The 16,026-nt window shown below is 39.6% G+C and overlaps 1 non-coding gene across 1 annotated transcript; it reads left to right on the forward strand.

Annotated features, from left to right (window-relative positions):
• The first annotated feature begins 15,429 nt into the window (after nt 1-15,429).
• Nucleotides 15,430-15,533, forward strand: LOC148210384 (small nucleolar RNA R71). Its single transcript, XR_015792520.1, has one exon. It is a non-coding gene; the product is annotated as a small nucleolar RNA R71 (small nucleolar RNA).
• The last annotated feature ends 493 nt before the right edge of the window (nt 15,534-16,026 follow it).

Here is a 16,026-nt window from a genome sequence, read left to right on the forward strand (position 1 = left end):
CCACGTAAATTATTGTGTTTTCTTTATTTTATTGATTTCTTTAAATTTTTCAGTTATTTTCTGCTTGTTCCTGTGGTAGAAGTAGGAGATTTTTTCCATCAAGTGGTATCAGAGCTTTAGGTTTGTAGTTTCTAGAATTTCTAAGTATGCTCTGTGGTTGCAGCATTGTCTGAACTTCCACATCATAAAAGATTTTTGATGTGCTAATACAGTTTGGGTTACACAAGGCGTTGAAGGGAAGACCGATGAAGGTGCTTTCTGAAAAGCTAAGCGGTGGATGGTGGTCCAATGGAGTCTGATGGGGGTTCCAGTAGAAGTTCTAAAAATTCCAACATGAGTGATGAAGATTGGGAGGAAATGGATTTGAGGCTGCAAGTGCAATACGAACAGGTTGGCTAAGAATATTCTTGCCAATGTGCATGTAATTTTGACAGCCAACGAACTTTCAAGCAAAGGCATCTTAAATCGATTGTACCTAAAGGAGAAGTTTCACACGCCACGAATGGAGGAAGGTACAAAATTTCAGACCATCTGAGTAATCTCAATAACATCATCTTTGAGATGGAGGCAATCAAAGTGAAGATAGATGACGAAGATAAGGCACTCAAGCTCATCTTATCACTTCCACCTTTATGAACACATGAAGTCGATCTTGATGTATGAGACTGATACTTTGAATTTTGCCGACGCTAGTAGTAAACTGTTGTCAGAGGAAAGAAGGCAGAAGAGTGAAGGTCGTACTTCAAATGAAGATTCGGCATTGGTAGCTAGCAATTGGAAGAAGAAGAAAGACTCTGTACAAAAGAAAGCTTGTTGCTGGGGATGCAGACAGTTTGGACACATGAAGAAAGATTGTCCCAACAGAGCCGGTTCGTCAAAAGGCTTTGGACCGGATGCTGATAGTGTTTCTCTCATCAGTGGAGACGATGATCAGTTCCTTTTGAAGAGAGAGAGAATCATCCTCATGGTATGTTCGCTTTACCATGATAAAGGATGTGATGTTAGCGGCTCCACAAGTTTGTGCATGAGCATTGGCTTGGCGCAGTTATGCAAGGTGTGTGTGGTGGAAGTTATGTCGATGGCTGAAGAACTTCTAGGTGAGCCAAGTAGATAGAAGTTGCACCATAAATATCAGCAGAATTTATAGACATGTGACGAGGAAGAAAAATCTTGGAAGGCGACATTCTAAGTGATCTACTTTTATGGTGGAGTAGGCTACAGTTCTCTAAATTGAGAATTATGATTGTCGGTGAAGACAATGAGTGTAGTGGAAGCTGTAAATTTTTCCATATCTTGCCAGGGTGGAGTTGATTGGGCTTTAGCAAAATATTGGAATGAAAGTTGTCCCACATTGGAAGAATACAAGAATGGTCTCCAAGTGCTAGAAGTTGTCCCACATCGGAAAGTATAAGGAGGAGATGTGTTCCAACTACTATAAAAAATGCTCATGGGCTTGGGTTGTTAATCATTCCAATTGAAATACTTTAAGCCTTGTAACGCCCCGAGCCCCTCAGGTTAGTTAGTCTCGAATCAGGAGATTTTTCATTTAATTTTAATTGATTGTTAATTAATTTATCTATATTTATCGGGCTCTAAACTCCAATTAAATTAATATTTACCAGACTCCGTGTGGTGGGTCTTGCTTAAGAGGGGATGGATTTCTTATCTTGGGCTTGGACTTGTTGGGCCTCCATTGGGTTAATTTGGTTCTAAAACAAAGGGAAAAGAAAAGAAAAGAAAACAAAAGGAAACTCTAGCCCAAGTTCTCTTCTTTCTTCTTACCCTAGCCACCCCCTCCTTCTTGTTGAAAAACCTTCGCAGCCACAAGGGCGTTTTCCGGCGGCGCTTCTTTGGATCAAACAGCAGCAGTGGCGGCGGCGCCCCTTCGGATTGAGCAGCGGTGCTGCGGCGCTTCTTCGAACAGCAGCAGCGACGTCCCGATCCAGCGCCGACGCGGCCCCTCCTCGCAGTGGCACACGCGACGGGCCAGATCCGCGGCGGCGCACGGCGAACATGTGGTACAGCGGCAAAAACGGCGGCAACTTGTTGCTACGATCCGACGAACAACAACTCCAGTGGCGGGATTTGAACGTTACAGCAGTGTTTTAGGACGTTTGGCGGTGACCCACATCCGTTCGAAGCTCGATTTAGCTACCCACACCTTGGCGAGCTAGATCTAGGTGACCCACATCTATACGAAGTTGGTTTGGCGTAATGAGTCATTCAAACTTTTTTTTGGATTGATTTCGAAGGTTAAATAATTACATAACGTGCTGTATTTTTCGTTTTAGTACTTAGGTGTGAGGTCGACGCAAAACTCAAGGGCACAGTTGTGTGTAAGTAGACAAGAGGCGTGTGCCTCTAACGTGCTGATTTTGTGGCGTTTAATGCTAATTTTGTTACGTCATTGTGCTAAATAATTCTCGTTGTGTTAGTCGATATACTTGGAGTAGTGTTGGAAAATTGTGTCGATGAAAATGGTGAGTTTTCTGCTTTGCTAAACTGTTGAGTATCGTTGTAGTAATGTTTGTTGCCTGGATATGGATGAATGTTCGGTGGTTTTTGTGAGCTATTATCCTTAGTAATTGCTTGTTAAATAATGATGTTGGATATTGAGCATGATTGGGTTATTATCTCATTATTAGAAAGTTGTCTATGTTGTGGAAGCATGCTGAATTGTACTTGTGGGTTGAAAGATGCAGGGTTAGTGGTATAAGAAAGTATATAGTAAGACTCTGGTGAGAGTTGGATTCTTAGAGGGAAATGATGAGTGGGTGTCAGGGCCTCGGGTTAAAATGGTCGGGGCTGATACGTCACTAATGGAGTATCAAGCCTCGGGTATAAATGGTCGAGGGTCGATACGAGGAGTCCTTTGGAAGGAAGACTATTGGGGCCTTGGGTATAAATGGTCAAGGGCCAGTAGATGGTGAAGTCATCGGGGCCTCGGTATAAATGGTCGAGGGCCGATGCAGTAGTGTCGGGGCTCTGGGTATAATGGTCAGGGGCCGACTCTACTCGAAGGAGATAACTGTGGAAGGTTAGGATAACTGTGATAAGCGTAGAGGTACTTGTGATGTTAGGGACTAGAGGTTGGGTTGTTAACGTGCTTCCTGGTTGTGGTTGTCACTAAATTTTTGGAATGTTTTTTATGTTTGAATGCATAATGTATTGAAAAGCATGACTACGAATGTTTCTTGATATAGTTGAGCATGATGTGTGTGTGTGTTGGTGAGGGCTACTTACGGAGTATATTTTATATACTCACCCCCCCCCCCCCCTCTACAATGGTTGTTTCAGGTGAAGGACTCGTGGGCGACCATGGTGATGGGACGGAGGAGACATGATGAGCGAGGACCATAGGCGCTTAGTCACTCTTGCTTAGCTTAAGTGATTAGTTAAGACCTTATGTTATGCTCAATTAACTATTTGTTCGTATTGGATAATTGGGAGATTCCCCCTTGGTGTTAGTTTCATTTCAAGATAGGTGCCTTTTTTAGTTTTATTCCATTCATTGAGTTTTGCCTAAGTTTGAATAATAAACTTGCCCAGTGAGGTGGTCCACGAATGTTGTTGAATGATAATCTATGAGATTGATTTATCGTTAAATTGATGAGAATTGGAACTGGTTTTATATAATTGTTTGTATAGGGAGTTGGCATGACGTATTGGGGGTTAAGTTTAATTAGTTGGGTAATTAACGTGACCTAGAATTGTGTGGAAATTCTGGGTCTTTACAAGCCTTGTATACCAACTTAGTTAATTGGGTCAGGGAGAGAACTGTGTGATTGTAATAATTTTTTTGACATAGTGGATTTTTTCCTCGTGGGCCGTGGTTTTTTTCTCCGATTTGGAGTTTTTCCATGTTAATTCTTGTGTTTCTTTATTTTATTGCTTTCTTTAAAATTTTCAGTTCTTTTATGCTTATTCCTACGGTAGAAGTACGCGATTTTTTCCCATCATCGAGCCCACATAGACCTCCTTATGACCTAAGGGATCAAATCAATTGATAGAGACAAGACCTTGGTCTCTCGTTCTCAAATAATCAAACGGACTTACTACCAACTCATGGTATGAGACTGAGCACAACATCTTAAAGGTGGAGCTGGATAACTTCAAAGATGAACTTAGATACGAGCTCCATAAAGGGGTGGTAGACTTCAAAGAAAATCTAGTCGAACAACACCTCATTAGGAGGCAAGCTCACGAAGTAGGAAAAGTTTTTTTTCACCACCGAAGTCATCGTAATTGAGCTCATCCGCCAAGTTCAAAGTGACCCCTGTGAAGAATTATTATGTGTTCACTTTCTTTTATACCATATAGAAGTCCCGTTCTTCAATCGAACTTTATGCCTATAGTATACATTAGGTATACTATTTAGATGTAAATAGAATAATCTTAATAGTTAGATCTGCATTTTGTCAACGAAATTAACATTCACATGCTTAATCACTCCTAAGCTACCAGAGGTTCTTAAACTTCTTGGTATGTAATGGACATGCGAAAGGATCAAGTTTAAGAGTAGTAGCTTAATAGTCTACGGTATATGGATATGGTTGGAAAAATTTAGACGATCCGTCTAATCTAGGTTATAGGTGTTTGAATATGGGATTAAATTCTACTAGTTGTTGACCTAAAATATAAATAGAATCAAGCTTAGATGGACAATGATTAAATAAATGGCTACTACTGCCATTTGCATAAGAAAGTTCATTTACAAGAGCTCTTTTGTGAGTTACTACTTCCCATTGCTGTATTTGCTACATTTGAAAATCGATGAAACTCGAGCACTCAAAGCTAGAACTCCATCAATCTCAAACACTTCTACTGGTTATCTCAATAAAAGTATATGTCCTACTTGTTCCTACTCTTTTTTTATTTTTCTTTTGTTTTCTCGATCTCTGTTCTTGCTTTAACCTTTAGAGGTTTATTTAAATTTTCTAATCCAACTCATGAAGTAAGATCCAATGCTATATACTAATTCAAGTCTTTAAGGTTAGATAATAAAAGTTTTTCAACAAAAGATAGAGGAGCGGTGATTGCAAAACTCAAAACACAAAAAAAAAGAGGAGCAGAATAAAACTAAAGTACCTGACAAAAGCGCCAAAACATTGTTGTGCTTATACCTTATGTGTCACACCCAATTTTTAGGTGACAAAATATTGATTGCTGTTTTTAAAAACAGTATTTTGTTTCAGAAAAAAGTGATAAAAACCACCCTTTATTAAGGACAACGGTATCCCAAGTATCCCACGTAGTTCCACAATGGTATGATATTGTCCGCTTTGGACATAGCCCTCACGGCTTTGCTTTTAGTTTTTCACCCAAACCTCACACACCAATGGAGATAATTATCCTATCTTATATACCCATGATTATTCCTTCCCTAACCAATGTGAGACTTTGTTTGCAATCACCTTACAAAGCTAACAATCCTCCCTCGAACAAAGTACCACCAAGCCTCTCCTCAAGTAGTCACTCATCCGTCTACTCTCAGAGACCCAGAGCTTGCTCTTATCCAAGGCTTCTGGGCGCAACTTGATAGAGCACACTCACGGATTGTAATGCCCCCAAAATTCAAACAACCAAGTTGGGGCACATTATTAAAATCTCATATTTCAGCTCAAGATTGTCACAATAAAATAACTTCATTTTGCTCAACATTTCTATAGACGAAACTTTATTAACTCTAAAAGTTCCAATACCACACCAAAATAACTAAACATATCCAGGGTTCTCAAAAGAATAACGAAACGACATTTCATAACATCTTTAACCAAAAACAAAAAAACTGAAACAAATTAACCTGTTAAACAAACACAAATCTATTAAAAGAATCAACTCCGCTATCCTATCTAAAATAAGATGATGCAGCGCTATATGGTGTTTTTAGTCAAGTCTCCTCCTCGCCATTACCGTTCCTGTGGGTGACCTCGTTACCTGCAAAATATGGGAGGAAAAAGGAGAGGGTGAGTACAAAACTAGTATTCATTAAGCAGCCCTTACCTAAGGGGTCACGCGTAAACAACATGCTTTCCAATGATTTCAAATGACATGCTTAACAAGTCATCATGCTTTATATAACGTAAACTCAACTAAACATGCAATCTACATGCCAAAACTCAATCCTCACCACACGAATCACTAGTTCTCTTTCCTATTCATCGAAGTCTTACTCCTTCGAGTTGTATCGACCCTTGACCATCTACCCAAAGCCTCGAAACTTCTTTATGGCACTTGGCATTCGACCCCTTGACCATTTACCCAAGGCCCCGAACTGTTGCACTAACCCCTTGACACATTTATTCAAGGCCTCGATGGCTTCGCACGTATTGGTCCTTGTCCTTTCCTCTCAAGGCCCCAACACTTGCCTTACCTCTAAGACTCATCGCATCGACCCTCGATCATTTACCCGAAGCCTCGACACTCATCTTGTCCAAAGTTGACGTATTGACCACCGACCGTTTACCCGAGGCTTGATACCCAACTAGTGACGTATCAACCCTCTGGCCCTGATACTCACCCATTCTCTTCATGACACAACCAGACTCTCACCGAAGTCCCTACTATATGCTTTCTTAAACCATGACCCTTGCATCATTCAACTCACAAATACAATTTAGCATGCTTCCACAACATGAACAACATTCTCACAACAAAGCAATATGTCAATCATGCTTTCACAACATATCAATTCTCACAAACCAATATGCTTTTATGAACATGACATTACACAATACGTCAATCAATAATCCAGAAATACAGCCAACACACCAACAGTAAGTGAATAATGCCAATATGTTAATCCCAACATAATAATTCCTAACAACAGCTCCACAGTGAGTTTAGTTGACTGGGCGTTTATGCTGAACGCACGCACTAAGCGTGGTAACAATTATATAGATGCAAGCGCACACCTGTCAGAGTAATATAAAATGGATGGAGTATCCAAGTATCGATCCTCAAGGACTTCTAAATAATTTCCAAACTCTGAAGTTTTTCAAGAATAGTGAATGTTGAAATGAGATGATTCTTGTAAAATGGGAAGTGGTCACAAATAATGGTTTTGGATTTGGGATTTGGACTATAATAATAAACCCTAACCTAGCCCGAATTACTTCAAGTTAGCCAACAAAGAATCAAGGATATGCTAAGGACGATATGCATTTCACTTTAGGACCAACGACTACGCTTTTCACTTGACTTATGTCTAAGCAAGTTCAAAGTCCTAAGACATTCCCTAATATGTCTATTACGAGAGATATCTTAGTTTTAGGATGAAATAGTCGCAACCTCGGGTTAAGGTCCTATGTCTAGGCTACTTAAGCGGAACCCTTATGTCTAAGGCGCTCCTCTCCTCGGTTTAAACCACTCAACAATGCAAATAAGCAACCTTTTCAGTATTGACTTGTTAAGACTTACAGTGGCCTTCTCTAAATCCTAACTTTTTGGGAAAACATGTTGAGCAATGAATGGAAAGAAAAACAACTACTTCTTAGCAACCCTTTTTAGACATAAAAGGCTAACTATCCATAACCGGGCTAGAGAGGGAATTTAGAAAGACATATTGAAGAAAAATACAGCAAGTAAAATGGTTGAAGTGGAATGCATGTGTGAAAAACAAAGTTAACTAACGGAGAGTTTTTTTATCGGGATTGAGAGCTTCGCCTTCTCTTTCAAGCAAAGGGAGTGTCACGTGCTCTTTCCTCCAAAAAAACAACTCTCTTAACTAAAAATAAAGTAAAGGCAAAGGGAAGATAAGCAAAGTGCTGGATTTTTATAGATTTGAATAAGTAGAAAATGACTAAGTACAAATGGAACAAAACAAAGCTCAATAAAGGAATGTAAAGTGCTCGAGATTTAAACCAAAAGTAACTAATGAAAGCAACTCAAAAGTACTTAGAAAGCAACAAAGAACACTAAAAGATCAAGAGAAGGAAGCAAGGCTTGATGAATTTGGTGGAGAAGTTCTGGAATTTTATAGCTGTGCAGAATTGGTTAGGCAGGTCCCTAAAACGATGGTGAATCACCCATTTCCAACTCTTTTGACTGACCAAATCGTGCTCAAACTGATAGTGGAACACTTCTTCTACACGTATGCATCGTTTGGAATCACCAAAACGCATTGGAAGACGCGTTTCATTAAGGGCAAAGTTTGGAAGAAAACCTGTTTTTTCTGCAGGCTTCCCAGGCGCCTGGCGCCTCTCTGAGGTGTTTTTTCGTCTTTTCGCTTCTTTTGATTAATTTGCAACTCCCAAATGGTCCTAAAATGTCATAATACAATATAAGCCATCCACAAACCATAGTTATGAATTTGCATGATTGAAACTCAAACGATCGAGCAAAAGTCCGAAACATAAGCTGAAACATAGTAAAAACAGCATCTAAAACCTTCTTTTTACGCATGTAAACAAGCGTAATCATTAGTCATACAGAGCATAATCAAACAAATTTTTAACAATTAGAGCCTAGCACAATTCATCCAGAGCAGTTATATCCACATTCGTAGCAAAACACCCGCATCAATATTCAACAAGCAAGATATAGAAAACAATATCAAAACATATCAAACAATTCATGCATATTCAAACAACAAACATCCTACAAGTAAGAACTACTTACTGACCAATGTGTTCCTAAAGCTCCTAAGCTTTTCGAGACTTCCTAAAACAAAGGAGATGATATCGAGGTTTAGTACCTGATTAGAACACTTAATATAATTGAAACGATTTTAGTGAGTCGTTTACCTACTAACTCACACTAACAACTTGGGTTAGAATGGGTAGAACGCCGAGGAGATTCGGGCTCTCAAATCGAGTTTCGAGAGGCCTTAAGCATGCTGTCCTGATGACAAAAGCGATGGGTAATGCTGAAAGTCACCAAAACAAGAAATGTACAGGAAATTACTAGGCTTCACGGATCTATGATGCTATTTGGGGTCATCGAGAACTCAACGACCGAGAGTCACCGTCAAACTTCACAGGTTGTTGCAGCGAATCACTGCTGCTTTACTTGTAGATCTAAGCGAACTGTCGTTTTTGCTTGAATGTTGACACCCACTCGAAAAACACCGAGAAGTCGTGGCTTTCTGCAAAGCAACCGAGATGTTCAATCATAAATTGTCTCAGGGAAAAGATGTCAAAGCCTACCATTCTATTGCCTTTGTAAACTTAGTCACTATAAACCAAGTTTGAAATGATAAAAACTTTTCTCTTTCAAATCTTTTTTTCTCTTTCAAAAACAAAAACGTTTTCAAATACCCCTAAGGAATCTGCACACTCCCTCCTTACACTAAGACTTTTACATCTGAAGACCGGGCTACTAGCCCCTGAGGTTTCCACACACTAACATCGGTTTCAACCACAGCTACTCGTAGAAAGACTTTGAAACTAACAGCTAGGTCATAAACGACGACCATGACAAACACGAAGTCACTTATCACCATCCTACTGCTATTTTTCAAAGTCAACACCAACCTAAAACTAAATGGGTGTCTACAGTAGGACTCGGGAATCATAAATACATTTTCTTTAACTCTCATTGTTTTTACCACTCTTTTCTTCTCTAACACAAGTCTTTTCCCCACTCTTATTTTCTCTCAACATACTTTTTTTTTTTTTTTTACTCTTTTGCAACTTTTGTTTTCTTTTCCTTTCTTTCATTTTCTTTTTGGCTAAGTGCTTTTTCAACATTTTCTTTCTTTCCAACTGACTCTTTTCAAAAGAAAATAGCATGATTTTTTTTTAAATATAAAAACACCTTATCTTTCTGAAACAACGACTGACACAACGACTGTCCCCCCCCAACTTAAGAGAGACAGTGTCCTCACTGGGAAAAGACTTTGGCATCGGATGAAAAAAGGCTTAACAGTAAAAAGGACAAGGACTTCCTATATAGGGGCAAAAAAAAGCTTAAAGTCTGTAAAGATCAAAAAGACATAAAGAAAATGAGTTTATCACATAAACAAAGGAAATAGCTCAAAGCTTAGTCAACATAGAACAAAAACTCAACAATCTCTTATAATCATCATCGACATGAAATCACATGCACACAAATGCTTCAAATCTTCAAAATAGGCATGTGAAAGCTAAACTAAGGTTAAGTGAAGGCATACTTTAAGTGATCAGAAGATAAACGATACTAATTTATTCATGCTTCAACTGAGCTCGAACATAATCAATACAAAAAAAAACATGCGTAGTAATGCTAGAATATGCAAACTACGTCATTAACCAAAAATAAAACACACAAAAAATAGCAAAGAAGGAAACCTCCCCTTCATGAAGTCGGAGGTTGTGGACTAGGATCAGTGTCATACTGGGAGATGGATGACCAAGGATAGCAGCTAGCGCTGGAGGCCATGAAGGTAAACCGCAAAATCCAATGAAGCCCTTAAGTTGTAGATATGTTGCACGACTTCTCGAACCTGAGAGTTTTCGAAATGCTGGAAAAACAGGGCAGGCGCCAGGCGCCTGCGTAATTTTTTTTTTTTTTTTTTTTTTTCAACGTTTTTTTTTTTTTTTTTTTTTTTCAACGTTTTCAAAAACATTCTCTTAATAAGAAAAACTTTTTATAATTAAACAAAAAGAAAATACAAGATACAAAGACTTCCTTCCTTTACTTTTGTTCTTTCAAAAACGGATAAGAAGGAAAAAACATTTTTCGCAAAATTTATTGACCTGAAAGTTGAATAGAGGTTTTTCCTCTATCCACTGGTTCTCCAAAATACGGCTTAAGTCTCTGCCCATTTACTTTAAAAACATTTCCCTTAGAGTCAACTAGATCCACTGCCCCATATGGGTAGACTTTAAAAATTTGAAAGGGACCAGACCATCTAGACTTAAGTTTTCCAGGGAAAAGTTTCAACCTAGAGTTGAATAACAGAACCAGATCACCTTCTTGCCTATCATGCCACTGTTTAGTTTTTTCCTTAAACAACTTAGCATTCTCATAAGAAAAGTGCCTGTGTTCTTCTAATTCCAACAATTGTAACTTCCTCGCCTCGCTTCACCTGCAGCCAACAAATCAAAATTTAATTTCTTAGTAGCCCAAAATGCTTTATATTCTAGCTCAAGAGGCAAATGACATGCTTTTCCAAAACTAGCCTATAGGGGGACATGCCGAGGGGAGTCTTAAATGCTGTCCTATATGCCCAAAGTGAATCATCAAGCTTAAAAGACCAATCCCTACGGTTAAGATTTACAGTTTTTTCTAAAATGTTTTTTATCTCCCTATTAGATATTTCGGCTAACCCATTCGACTGAGGATGATATGCTGTTGCAACCCTATGACGCACATTGTATTTAGTCAGCAACTTTTGCATAGACCTATTCACAAAATGAGCCCCCCATCGCTTATCAGACAACGCGGGGTTCCATAACGCGTAAAAATGTGCTTTTGCAGAAAACGAATACAACTTTGGAATCATTGGTAGCAGTTGCAATGGCTTCTATCCATTTCGAAACATAATCTACTGCTAACAATATATAAAGCTTACCATTAGAAGATGGAAATGGACCCATAAAATCTATACCCCACACATCAAATATTTCAATCTCCAGGATCGGGGTTTGAGGCATTTCGTGGCGTTTAGATATATTACCTGTCCGTTGGCATTTGTCACAAACCTGGGCAAACTTATGTGCATCTTTGAACAGAGTGGGCCAAAAGAACCCACTTTGCAAAACTTGGCTGCGGTTTTGTGTCCTGCAAAATGTCCTCCATATGGAGACATATGACAAGCGTCTAATATCGCCTCGTGCTCTTCTTCTGCGACACACACTGCGTAAGATATTGTCAGGTCCTAGCTTATATAAAAAGGCTCATCCCAACGATAACATCGAACTTCATTTAGAAATTTCTTTACCTTTGCTTGTTAAACTCATAAGGAACTATTCGACTTACCAATAATTTGCTATATCGGCATACCACGGAACTGAATCAACTCGCAAGAGTTGCTCGTCAATAAACTGTTCACGTATAACAGTTCCAATCATCACAGAGCGGGGATTCCAATCTAGACAGGTGATCAGCAACTTGGTTTCAGTACCCTTCCTGTCCCTAACTTCAATATCAAACTCTTGAAGTAACAAAATCCACCGTATCAAACGTGGTTTAGCATCTTTTTTAGCAAATAAATATTTTAAAAGCAGAATGGTCAGTAAAAACAATGACTTTTGTGCCTATCAAGTAAGACCTAAACTTATCAAAGGCGAACACAACTGCTAACAGTTCCTTTTCAGTAGTAGTGTAATTGAGTTGTGCACCGGTCAGAGTCTTACTAGCATAATACACAGGATGCAAGATCTTGTTTTTACGTTGTCCTAACATAGCTCCTATTGCATAATCACTGGCATCACACATGAGCTCAAAAGGTAAATCCCAATTAGGTTCGATAATTATAGGAGCTGAACTTAGAGCAACTTTCAACATTTCAAATGATTTTAAACAGTCATCATCAAAAACAAATGGTCTATCATGTTCTAACAATTGACACAAGGGTTTAGAAATTTTAGCAAAGTCTTTTATAAAGCGGCGGTAAAATCCCCCATGCCCTAAAAAACTTCTAATCCCTTTGACATTTGTAGGAGGAGGTAGCTTTGAAATGATGTCTATCTTAGCGTGGTCTACCTCTATTCCTTGCTTGGAAATTTTGTGACCCAAAACAATACCCTCTTGTACCATGAAATGACACTTCTCCCAATTTAGGACTAGGTTTGTTTGTTCACATCTCTCCAATACTCTCTCTCAAATTAACTAAACAAGCGTCGAAAGAATTTCCAAAAACAGAAAAGTCATCCATAAAAACTTCTTCTAGATATTTTCTACCATGTCAGAGAAGATGGCCATCATACACCTCTGAAAAGTCGCGGGTGCATTGCATAGTCCAAAGGGCATTCGCCTAAAAGCGAACGTACCATACGGACACGTAAATGTTGTCTTCTCTTGGTCTTCTGGAGCAATAGTAATTTGATTATAACCCGAATATCCATCTAAAAACAATAGAAATCCTTACCTGCCAGACGGTCGAGCATCTGGTCAATAAACGGGAGAGGAAAATGGTCTTTCTTCGTTACCTTGTTGAGTTTGCGATAGTCAATGCAAACTCTCCACCCGCTCACAGTTCGGGTTGAGATGAGCTCATTCTCCTCGTTGGCCACCACGGTTATACCCCCTTTCTTTGGTACACACTGTACTGGGCTTACCCAGCTGCTGTCGGATATTGGGTATATAACACCGGCGTCAAGCCATTTGAGAATTTCTTTCTTTCCTTACCTCTTTCATCTTCGGGTTCAACCGCCTTTGACTCTCAATAGAGTTCTTAGCATCTTCTTCCAATAGAATTTTGTGCATGCAAAAGGCTGGGCTTATCCCTCGGATATCTGCTATCGTCCATCCAATGGCCTTTTTGTGCTTCTCCAAAATCTGCAATAAAGAATATTCATTAGTAGGTGATAAATTGGAAGCTATAATAACTGGTAAAGTGTCGTTATCCCCTAGATACGCATATTTCAAATGCGACGGCAATGGCTTCTGCTCCAACGTGGGTGGTTCCACTATGGACGGAAGTAACGACTTGCATTCTTCTTTTTGTATTTTTTCAATAGGATTAGCCACATCTTCTGGTCCTTCTGCTATCTTATCAAGCTCTTCTTCAATCTCTGTAACTAATAAGTCATAAAACTCATCAAACATATAGGATTCAAGCTATTTATAGCAGAGCACTCTTCAAAGTCTCCTGGTAATTTCATGGCGTCTAGAACGTTAAATTTAACTTCTTCATTATTTACCCTCATTGTAATTTCTCCCTTCCTCACATTAAAAACTGTATCCCCAGTGGCTAGAAATGGTCTTCCCAAAATAATGGGAAACGTCTAAGTCTGCCTCGCAATCTAGAATGATAAAGTCCGCAGGGAAAATGAATTTGTCCACCTGGACTAAAACATCTTCTATCTTTCCCTCAGGTCTTATGATAGATCTATCTGCTAGTTGGAGGGTAACCGTAGTAGGTCTAGCTTCTCCTATGCCTAAAGATTTGAAAACTGATAATGGCATAAGATTAATGCTAGCGCCTAGATCACATAATGCCCTACCTAAGTTTTTTCCTCCTATGGAACATGGAATGGTAAAACTGCCAGGATCATTACATTTCATGGGTAGCGGGCTGCCTACAGCTTCACTACTACATTTTGTCATGGCTACCAGTTCATGCTCTCCTATTTTTTCTTCCTAGAAACTATATCTTTCAAAAACTTAGCATAATTTGGCATCTGTTCTAGAGCATCTACTAATGGTATATTTATATGCAGTTGTTTTAAAATATCTAAAAATTTTCTAAAACTGGGAATCATTATTTTTCTTAACTAATCTTTGTGGAAACGGGGGAGTAGGGGTAAAAGAAGGCTGTACCTGTGGAGGAACACTCGGGGTGTTCTCATTACCTTTTCTAATATTTTCTTTTTCTGGTGTTGTTGGATTTTCTGGTATCTTTACAATTGGTTCAGTGGACGGAATCTGTACATCTGTTGTTGGCATTGTTGGTCCATCATATGCCAGTCCACTCCTAAGGGTGACAGCTTTGCACTGTTCTTTCCCTTCTCGTTTGGTAATTCAGTATGGCCTGGAAAAGAACCTTGTGGTCTATTCTTCAATTCATTGGCGAGCTGTCCCAATTGGGTCTCAAAATTCCTCATTGATGCCGCTTGGGATTGTATCACTGCGTCGGTTCGGGCCATGTACTCCTTCATCATATTCTCAAGATTTGAGTTGTTATTTTTGAACTGGTGGAGTCTGTGTTCTCTGATTGTACTGCTGTTGCGGTGGTGGGGATGTATTGCTGTGTAGGTGGAACATAGGGCTGCTTGTTCTGCTGGCTCTGCCCTTGATTAAAACCGCTCGAACCTCCTTGACCTCCCCATGAAAATTAGGGTGGTGCCTCAACCTGGGTTGTAGGTGTTCGAATATGGGTTAAAGTTCCTATTGTTCCCATGTCCTACATAAAAACGGAAGCAGGGTTATGTGGACAATTATCATAAATATGGTTTTCACTGCAAAATGAACAAATGAGATCGTTGACTTGGCAAACAGGGGGCAGGAGTGCAATAATCCGACTGCACAGGTTGTATCGGCGTGGCTAATGGATTTTTTATTCCCAATGCCATCTCTTTTAGCCTCTGGTTCATTGTAACCATCTCTTTTTGCATCGAGGTCGCAATGTCCAGAGCCAAAACTCCAGCTGGATCTTGCTTCTTTGGTGCTGCCCTAGATCTTTGCGAACACCATAGTTCGTTGTGTGAAGCTAAGTCATTTAGGATGTCAACTATCTCGTTGAATGTCTTCTTTGTAAAGGCTCCGTTGGCAGCATTGTTTAGCATCATCTTAGTAGGATGATCTAAACCTCTAAAGAAATGTTCTATCTGGATGCATGCCGGCAAGCCATGGTTCGGACATTTCCTGATTAGTTCTTTAAATCTCTCCCACGCCTCGTGAACAGGTTCACGATCATACTGTCTAAAGATGATCTCCTCTCTGATATCAGCGTGGCGAGTAGGTGGAAAGAATTTTGTTAAGAACTTCTCCACTAACGACCCCCATGTGGTGATGGATCCCGGTGGAAATGCATTGAGCCATGCTCTAGCTTGGTCCTTCAAAGAAAATGGAAAAAGTGTTAGTCTCAGAGCATCGTCTGTTATACCAGGTAATCGAAATGCATTTGCAATTTGAATGAATGATTTCAGATGATCATGTGGATCCTCATGTTCCTGCCCTCCAAAATGTCCAATTGTCTGCAACATTTGGAACATCATTGGTTTAAGCTCAAAGTTTGCGTGGGCTGGAATAGGGTTGACTATCCCTGAATCAAAGTTCTGAAAAGCCGTGGCGGCATATTCTCGCATTGCCACGTCTCTGTTGTCCGCCATCTGGATATGGTTGAATTCATCATTTCTTGCATGATCCCTCATATTACCGTTAACAGCAGGTGGATCAACCGGATCACGAGGTGGAATATCTGCCATTGATGTGCTCGTA

This window comes from Momordica charantia (assembly GCF_013281855.1).
Source record: "Momordica charantia cultivar OHB3-1 chromosome 7 unlocalized genomic scaffold, Mcharantia_2.0 BLBB01000007.1, whole genome shotgun sequence".
Taxonomy (NCBI): domain Eukaryota; kingdom Viridiplantae; phylum Streptophyta; class Magnoliopsida; order Cucurbitales; family Cucurbitaceae; genus Momordica; species Momordica charantia.